At 42.9% G+C, this 9,901-nt stretch overlaps 1 long non-coding RNA gene across 1 annotated transcript; it reads left to right on the plus strand.

The window, feature by feature from the left end:
• Nucleotides 1–3,998: 3,998 nt before the first annotated feature.
• Nucleotides 3,999–4,637, plus strand: LOC126993504 (uncharacterized). Its single transcript, XR_007747861.1, has 3 exons — nt 3,999–4,171; nt 4,343–4,474; nt 4,519–4,637. It is a non-coding gene; the product is annotated as an uncharacterized LOC126993504 (long non-coding RNA).
• Nucleotides 4,638–9,901: the final 5,264 nt, after the last annotated feature.

The following is a 9,901-nucleotide window of genomic DNA, read 5'->3' on the forward strand; positions in this document are numbered from 1 at the left end:
TGTGTGTGTGTGTGTGTGTGTGTGTTCCTCCTATAATAATAAAAATAATGTAGGAATGCTCAATAAAAATAAATTACAAATATATATTACTATTATTACCATTGTTACTATCATTAGACCCAAGAAGGAGGAAAAGGGTTAGAGAGAAGGGAAAGGAAGGAAGAGGAGGAGGGAGGCAAGGGAAAGGGAGGGGGATAAGAGAAGAAAGGAAGGATGGAGAAGGAAGAATATTGTGAGAGGAAGGAAGAGAAGAAGAAAGAAGGAAGGGAAGGGAAGAAGATATGAGAAAGGAGGAGAGATGGAGGAGGAGGAGGAGGAGGTCATAATCTATCTTCCTCTGCACTGTGAACCTAAAAGAACACTTCTTATGACCCGACTGACCTCCTTTTTGGCCTTTGGGAACAGCTGATGTGAAGGGCAAATGCTACCGACCTTAGGAGGGAGGTGAAAGGGAGGAGAAGAACTGGAGAGGAGGAGATAAAATGGAGAAGTGGAGAAGAAAGGGGAAGACCAGCGGCAAGAAGACATGAAATAATGACAAGAAATATTAAGGAAAGAGAAAAACAAAAGTAAAGAGGAAAATAACAGGTTAGGGAAAGAAAACAAGGAAAGTAACAAATAAAAAAGTTAAGGAAAGAAAAACAGAAAAAACTAGAATATTAAGAAAAGGAAATAAAGAAAAGGACACTGGCCGAATCACTCCCCCAGCCGCCCCTGAGGCCTTAACACACACACACACACACACACACACACACACACACACACACACACACACAATAATTCCCTAAACAGACCCCACATTTACAGGGCCAATGCGACATGTTTTCAGCCGCAAAACAGCCCCTTCCAAGCCCTCTAGTGTGCCCAGACCTTCCTGTAGAGGCCAGGGCAGCTCAACAGACTAGGCCCAGCCCAGGGACAGGTTTTAATAACACTAACAGACGTATTTTGACAACAATGACAGTCACCAAGAACCTGTAGAGTGGACAGGAGGAGGAGAGAGGAGGGAAGGAAGGGAGAAGAGGAGGAGGAGCAGAGAAAGAAAGAATGAAAAAGGAGGAGAAGGAAGAAATGATGATGAAAAGATGGAAGAAAAGAAAGAGAATAAGTGGAGAAAAATTAATAAAAAAAAAATTATGTGCTATTTTTTACCTTTGTCCTAAGTCTTCTTCCTCTTCTTTTTCTTCTTCTTCTTTATCTCATTCCATGGAAGAAGTTAAGTTGAATTAGTATTCGTATACTAAAAATAAGAAAACTGTGTGTCCCTGCCTCCCTGATACGTTCCCTGCCTTCTAGCACTATAGTTCTGCCGCCTCATCCAGCCTCCCTGTTATATGTTTAAGGCCGATATTTTTCTCTCTTTTCTACTACACCCGGTCCCACACGTCCTCTGCGTGTATTGAAACACACGAGACATTAATCAAGACAAGGAGAGGGTTTTGTCGGCTGCCCGGGATTGAACCCGTGACCAGCGTGACGGGAGAGCCACTGCCTTACCAGTCGGCCAAAGAGGTACCCCGCTCGCTGAGTGGGTAATGGGAGGCTTGTCCGTCAGGCCTAGTCGCTGCACTACATATGCATTAAAACAACACTGAAAACAATTACAATTATGAAGAAAAAAATGGAATTGACGGCATTCCCTCCTCACATCTTAATTCTCCCTTTCAGTACCTCCCTCATGTATTCCCTCCGTCTCCACACTGTAACAGGCAAGTGACAAGGGCCAGGAGGAGGAGGAGGAGGAGGAATTAGTGATAAGGGAAGGCATGCCTGACACCACAAAACCTCAAAACTGCCAAATCTCTGAATAAGCTGAAAAACTAAAATACTGGAGCCTACATTATTCCCTCACCTCCTCTCCATCTCCTGGTTCCTTCCGTCCAGGAGAGAGCAGCGGAGTTCCTTGAGCAGGCCCTTCCACTTGTAAACCTGGGACTTCTTGGACGTGAGGCATCTTGGACAGCTTTGTGGTGAGGTGCTCAGGCTGGGGAGGAGGAGAAATGTGTAGGGAATGTGTTGGGGGAGGGAGGGGAGAGGGGAAGGGAGGAGGTGAAGGAGGAGAGAAGAGAAGTTAGCAAGATTTTACTGTATATTAACCAGACATGGAGCAATTACTTATGTTATGTAATCGATTACGATTATGATTACTTCATATTTTCACGATTACGATTACAATTACAATAAAATTAAGTGTAATCAATTACGATTACGATTACATGATGTATTAATCGTGATTACAGGAAGGACTGAAAGGTGAACTTGCAAATTTCACACATGTACCATGCTGAATATTTAATTGGTTAAATTACTACAGATATTTAGCGTACATACTTGCTGTACGAGAAACTATTAACTAAACTTTGATAATGTAATCACAAAAGTAATCACAATTACGATTTTACTTTTATAATGTATTCGATTACGATTACGATTATTTAAAAAAAATAACAGGGTAATTGATTAAGATTACTTGAAAAACTGTAAACGATTGTAATTGATTACGATTACTTGAAAAACTGTAAACGATTGTAATTGATTTCGATTACTTGAAAAACTGTAAACGATTGTAACTGATTACGATTACTTGAAAAACTGTGAACGATTGTAACTGATTATGATTACTTGAAAAACTGTAAACGATTGTAATTGATTACGATTACTTGAAAAACTGTAAACGATTGTAACTGATTACGATTACTTGAAAAACTGTAAACGATTGTAACTGATTACGATTACCCCATGTCTGATATGAACATGATTCATAACGCAGCATGACTAAGGTAAAGAAGAAGAGGATATATTAATTAACATGATTCATAATGCAGCATGACTAAGATAAAGAGGAAGAAGAAGAACAAGAAGAGGAACAAGACCAGGAGCATTATCTAGGGTCTGTGTAAAGCCTTTCTCTAAGCCCGCCCTGCACGCGGAGTTGTTGGTTGTGACGCCGCACGTCTCGGTGCTCTGAGCCAGAGCTGGAGGGCTTCCTGGCCCGCCGCTGCCCCTCCATCTCCGGGGCCAGGCTCTGGAGCTTCTTCTCAGCCTACTGGAGGGATCTGAGGGGAGGAAAAAGGAAATCAATCAAAGTTCTTCCTCACTAAAGATGTCACTTAATATGAACTAAATACTGGCAGCCTCTTTGCTATTTTTTGCCTTCATTAAATTCCTGAAGGGTCTGAGAGGAGGAAAAAGGAGTATGAGTAACAGCAAAGGCACAGCTCTGCCTCACCATAAGGTGTCATTTACAGCAACTAAAAACACTGCGGCCAGCTTCCTAACTATTTCTGGCCTTTGTTGAATGATTCCTGGAGGGTCTGGGAGGAGGGAGGGGAGAAGGGGCAGAGGGAAAGGAGGAGAGAAGGGAACAGGAGAGAAGGAGGAAAGAAGGGAAGGAGTGGCAAAATCACAGCTCTTCCTCACCAATAGATGTCATTTATACCAACTAAAAAATGCTGGCAGGTTCCTAACTATTTCTTGCCCCTGACATATTTCTGATGCTGGGAGGTTCCTGACTATTTCTTGCTCCTGACATATTTCTGATGCTGGCAGGTTCCTGACTATTTCTTGCCCCTGACATATTTCTGATGCTGGCAGGTTCCTAACTATTTCTTGCCCCTGACATATTTATGATGCTGGCAGGTTCCTAACTATTTCTTGCCCCTGACATATTTCTGATGCTGGCAGGCTCCTGACTAGTTCTTGCCCCTGACATATTTCTGATGCTGGCAGGTTCCTACTATTTCTTGCCCCTGACATATTTCTGATGCTGGCAGGTTCCTGACTATTTCTTGCCTCTGACATATTTCTGATGCTGGCAGGTTCCTGACTATTTCTTGCCCCTGACATATTTCTGATGCTGGCAGGTTCCTACTATTTCTTGCCCCTGACATATTTCTGATGCTGGCAGGTTCCTACTATTTCTTGCCTCTGACATATTTCTGATGCTGGCAGGTTCCTACTATTTCTTGCCTCTGACATATTTCTGATGCTGGCAGGTTCCTACTATTTCTTGTCCCTGACATATTTCTGATGCTGGCAGGTTCCTACTATTTCTTGCCCCTGACATATTTCTGATGCTGGCAGGTTCCTACTATTTCTTGCCCCTGACATATTTCTGATGCTGGCAGGTTCCTACTATTTCTTGCCCCTGACATATTTCTGATGCTGGCAGGTTCCTACTACTTGCCCCTGACATATTTCTGATGTTGGCAGGTTCCTACTATTTCTTGCCCCTGACATATTTCTGATGCTGGCAGGTTCCTACTATTTCTTGCCCTGACATATTTCTGATGCTGGCAGGTTCCTACTATTTCTTGCCCTGACATATTTCTGATGCTGGCAGGTTCCTACTATTTCTTGCCCCTGACATATTTCTGATGCTGGCAGGTTCCTACTATTTCTTGCCCCTGACATATTTCTGATGCTGGCAGGTTCCTACTATTTCTTGCCCCTGACATATTTCTGATGCTGGCAGGTTCCTACTATTTCTTGCCCCTGACATATTTATGATGCTGGCAGGTTCCTACTATTTCTTGCCCCTGACATATTTCTGATGCTGGCAGGTTCCTACTATTTCTTGCCCCTGACATATTTCTGATGCTGGCAGGTTCCTACTATTTCTTGCCCCTGACATATTTCTGATGCTGGCAGGTTCTTAACTATTTCTTGCCCGTGACATATTTCTGAAGTGTTCTGAGGGGAGCAAAAAGGTGACAGGAGCACTGGAGAAAGTGAAGCTCTTCCTTACTAAAAGATGTTGATTAATAATAACAAAAAAAAATATCATTGGCAGCTTCTGTTATTTTCTGCCTCTGTTAAATTGGTAGGGAGGAGGAAGAAGGTGGTGTGTGTGTGTGTGTGTGTGTGTGTGTGTGTGTGTGTGTGTGTGTGTGTGTGTGTGTGTGTTTTTACAACAAAGGAGACAGCTCAAGGGCACAAAAAAACAATAATAAAAAAAAACGCTACTCGCTGCTCCTAAAGTAAAACAAAAGAGGTGGCCGAAAGGAAGATCAAATACAGGAGGAGAGGTGTCCTGATACCCTCCTCTTGAAAGAGTTCAAGTCGTAGGCAGGGGGAAATACAGATGAAGGAAGATTGTTCCAGAGTTTACCAGCGTGAGGGATGAAAGAGTGAAGATGCTGGTTAACTCTTGCATAAGGGGTTTGGACAGTATAGGGATGAGCAGTGAAAGTCGAGTGCAGGGGGGCCGGGAGGGGGCAGGCATGGAGCAAGTTCAGAAGCAGTTCAGAAGAGCAGTTATGGAAATATCGATAGAAGAAACAGGCAACATTGCGGCGGAATTTAAGAGGTAGAAGACTATCAGTATGAGGAAGAGAGCTGATGAGACGAAGAGCCTTAGCCTCCACTCTGTCCAGAAGAGCTGTGTGAGTGTGTGAGATGCATACTCCATACGAGTGTGTGTGTGTACTGGCAAAATCAAAGTTCTTCCTTACTAAAAGGTGTCGGTTAATGCACACAAAATAAACATTGGCAGCTTCTTAACTTATATTTCTTGCCTCCACAAAGTTCTCTTCCCATTAATTTGTTTTAGGATACTTACACTAACAGAGAAACTAAACATACTGACTGTAGCAGGAGCAGTTAAAAGTTTGCCATGCCAGCAGAGGCATGAGCTTGAGCAGAGAGCCTCGGGCACTGCAGGAGGCTGGAGGGAGGCAGTTATCAGCAAGTTCAGAACAGCAGTGACTATGAAATTAAGGCACTGAAGATAGGAATTAAAGAAGAATGAGTGTGATGACAGTGACTTAGAGAGGACTGAGTGAAGCAAATGGCAGTCAGGACAAAATGCAGAAATAAGGAAGGACAAGTATTTCAGAGTTTACCAGGGAAAGGGATGGAAAAAAGTGATGATTTTGGTTAACTCAGGCATTAGGAAGTTAAATAGCAGAGGAATGAGCTTGAGCAGAAAGCCTCGGGCACTGCAGAAGGCTGGAAGGAAGCAGCTGTTAGCAAGTTCAGAACAGCAGTGACTATGAAATGAAGGCACAGAAGACAGCACAGGAAGGGAAGAATTTGAGTGTGGTGACAGGGACTTAAGAAGATGATTTAGGACAGATTGTAAATGCTTCATGTGGAAGAGTGCAGCAGCTGAATATTGTAAAGGTTAGGGAAAAGTTACGTGAAAGGCTGCGTCAAGTTGTCAGATGATGAAGTTAAGGTCCATATTGTCAAACTCCTCACAGGCTTGCTCCATCTATTTCAAAAGGCTCTCGCAGAGGTTGTCGGGGTTTCCATGGGCGGGTTCCTGAGCCTGGCGGTGGTTTTGCATGGCTTCTGTGCCTTGAAGGAGAAAACACCCAAGACAACCCAGTTACTCTTCCTGTGGGCTTGGGAAATAGGCGCAGTGGGAGCCTGTTAGGAAGACAGGGACACAGAGATACAGACAAACAGAGATGCAGGGTGGTGCTACTGATAGTTTCACACGGCTTCTGCACCCTGAACGGGAAAACACCACCCAGGAAAAAACGGTTAACCTTCTCTGTGGCCTTGGGGAATAGTAACAGTGGAAGCCTGATATGCTTAGGACCATAGGCTGACTTACAGCACCTCATTTTGGGTGTTGATGACATAGAATCTCTCTCTCTCTCTCTCTCTCTCTCTCTCTCTCTCTCTCTCTCTCTCTCTCTCTCTCTCTCTCTCTCTCTCTCTCTCTCACACACACACACACACACACACACACACAATTACACTGGAGTGAAAAACAGTATGCACATGGAGGAAGAAGAGGAGGAGGAAGAGGAGGGGAAAGAGAAGGTGAAAAATTGATAATATAAACTCCAAAAATATATCATCCATGTAAAAGTTAACCTAAATTCAGCCTTTAAAAATTGCAACAATTCTGCCATACATCAATGCACTCATGTTTTATCAAGTGTTCTCTTCACAGTGTCCTCATGATATCAGGCTGTGTGGTGGACCGTCCCTTCCTGAGTGGACAATAGTCGTGTGGCAGGCTGGGCCAAGTTGCCAGAAGAAGACATTAAGTTTTTGAGAGATGGGATGAGAAGTTTTCAGGTAAGAACTTGAGATAAGGACAGAGCAAGGGTGTTTGCTGTAGAGGAGAGGGCACAGCTGCATGTCATCAAAGAATAAACTTGACAAGGGAATGCTTTGCCTGGGATTCTTACACACTACTGACCCTCACACACCAGCTATTTCTTAAGGCAAAGAGAGAGGCAAAATGCATTCTCAGGAGTGGTTATTAGAGTTCATGGCACAGAAGCCTTGTCAAACTACCACCAGGGTCACAAAACTACCCACGGGAAGGCCCACAACTCCTATAAAAGTCACGTCACGTGTGTGTTTGGGCGCTGGAATCTCTAAATAACGTGGCCCATTGCCCGTTCAGAATAGATGGCATCACTGTAAACACTCGCCTGCCCTGCGCCATGACGGGCTCGGGCCGACCACCAGGCCCCTAAAGAAAGCCTACCAGCTGATGGCCAGGATGTAAAAAAAAAAAAAATAAAAAAAAAAATAAATAAATAAATAAATAAATAATAATAATAATAATAATAATAATAATAATAATAATAATAATAATAATAATAATAATAATAATAATAATAAAACAAAATAAATAGATAAATTGATAAATTAATAAATAAATCCCAGCAGCACTGACCTGTGGTGGAGTGCCACATGTTGTAATGTGTATATTATAATGCACATGTGAATGTGTGGATGTATGTCGCAACGCAATGGCACAGCCGCCGTCAGTGCACAGGTTGTGCTTAGGAAGTGTTCCTTGCCGTGAGAACGGTGCTGATTCATCAAACCTGCTGCACCGGAGCCACTCCTGCACCCGGAAAGACCTGCAGAATATAGCGGGCGGTGGGCGAGAGCAGAGGACTGCTCGGGGGTGTGCGTGACCAGTGCGTGATTCCTCCACACTGTTGTAAGACTGTGAATATAGTTACAAAGCCACAACTGTTTTAATTACATGAGCGAGAGAGTAAATTAAGTGAACTCAAGGTGAACTAACGGCTACCACTCGGCCAACTAAAACGCTATCGTGTTGTCTCACGTACTTCTATCAACTGGAGAAAGCAGGCAACGGTACACCGGGCCTGACGTGAGATAACAGTTCGCGCCTTAAACTATTAAAAGTAACACTTAAACTTAACACTTAGAAACAGCTAACAAAAAGGCTAACAATGTTGAAGCAGTGGGAGCACACGTGGCCCGTCCAGTGGCCCCCATCGGTGCCCTGGCCAGGGAAGGACGAGCGGGAAGTGATGAACGGCCGCCTTGCTCCCACACCCTGCAGGGCTCTGGCAACAAGTAATGGCCATATTGATAGTAATAATAAATAAGTGTTGGTATGTTATAAGAAAGAGGACTGGCGGGCACTCCTGAACTTGGTAGCTGCATGCCTCAACCCCAACCGTCCATAAATTCAAACACTGGCTCATCCCTATGCTGCCCTAATCCCTTATGCAAGAGTCAGCCAGCCAGCATCTTCATTCTTTCATCCCTTTGGCTGGTACATTTCTACTTTGGCTCACCCTTATCCCTTATGTAAGAGTCAACAAGGCAGCATCTTTATTCTTTCATGCCTTTTAAAAGCATGTAAACTCTGAAAAAACAGCCTTGCCTTCCTTCATCTGTATCTGTACAAGACCTTCTACTCTGGCTCATCCCTATGCTATCCTAAACCCTTATGCAAGGGTCAACCAGCATCTTCATTCTTTCATCCCTTTGGCTGGTAAACTCTGAAAGAAAACCAGCCTTCCTTCATCTGTATTTCCTCTTGCCTATGACTTGGGTATATAATTAATACATTGTAATGATAATAAATGCACACCACAAACTTACTGCAAGCACATCATTAATGTACTGTGCCCATACTGAATGCATACCACAAACTTACTGTGAGCATATCCCTCCCTGCACCTAAAACTGTGAGCATCATAGACTTACGCATTGGTGGCACTTGTCTCTGACAGTCCGTAGAGGTTGTGGAGGCTGTAGTGGAGTCCGATGTAGTACCCCTTATGAAACATGCAGACGCCGTGTGGTGAAGAGGGGAGTCTCCGACCACTGGTGGCAGGAAGGGCGGACGCTTCTAAGTTATTCTGCTGACTTATTATGGTGACTCTGGACAGAGGTTTGTGGGTTCATTCTGTCCTCCAGAGTGAGTGCGTGGTGGGTAAAGTACATGGTGGAAGGTGGGGGGGAGAAGCATTTGAAACATTTGTTATGGCTATTATTTTAAAATTATATGTTATATGCATATATATATGGACAGAGCTTAGCTGTTTAACTAAGCTAACCTGTCTAACATAGCTTTTAGGCAAGACATATATAATTTATTTGAAAATTAATGGCTGTGACTAACATTAATAATAATTGTACGTTAAGATGAAATAATTATGATAACTTTACATAATGACAAAGTAATAGAATCATATATTATTTATCGAGATAACACAATAGAACCAACATACACACATATATGCATACACACACAGACCTATATATACTCATACACACACATGCATACACAGCTTACACATATACATATACATACATGCACACACATACACACATACACCCATTCATATACATAAGTAGTGCACACATATGTTACAATTCATTAACATAATATTTTAAAATGCACTTACGCACATTTATAAAGGAAAAATGAATTGTTAATAAGTCATTATAATGTAGTTTTGATCGGCTTTTGAATGTGTTGAGGAGCTTCTTGAATTTGTGGGGATAGGAATTCCAAATTACTGGGACCAGATAAGTAGTTGAATATTTGGAGTTTTGAAAGACAGTGAATAGGAGAAAGATCAGATTGTGGCAGTGGTGGTGCTATAATCCTTGAGATGGGAGAGGTCCGCATTTCATTCTGTGCACTGTAGATGTAGCT

Source organism: Eriocheir sinensis, unplaced genomic scaffold, assembly GCF_024679095.1.
Source record: "Eriocheir sinensis breed Jianghai 21 unplaced genomic scaffold, ASM2467909v1 Scaffold623, whole genome shotgun sequence".
Classification (NCBI taxonomy): Eukaryota; Metazoa; Arthropoda; class Malacostraca; order Decapoda; family Varunidae; genus Eriocheir; species Eriocheir sinensis.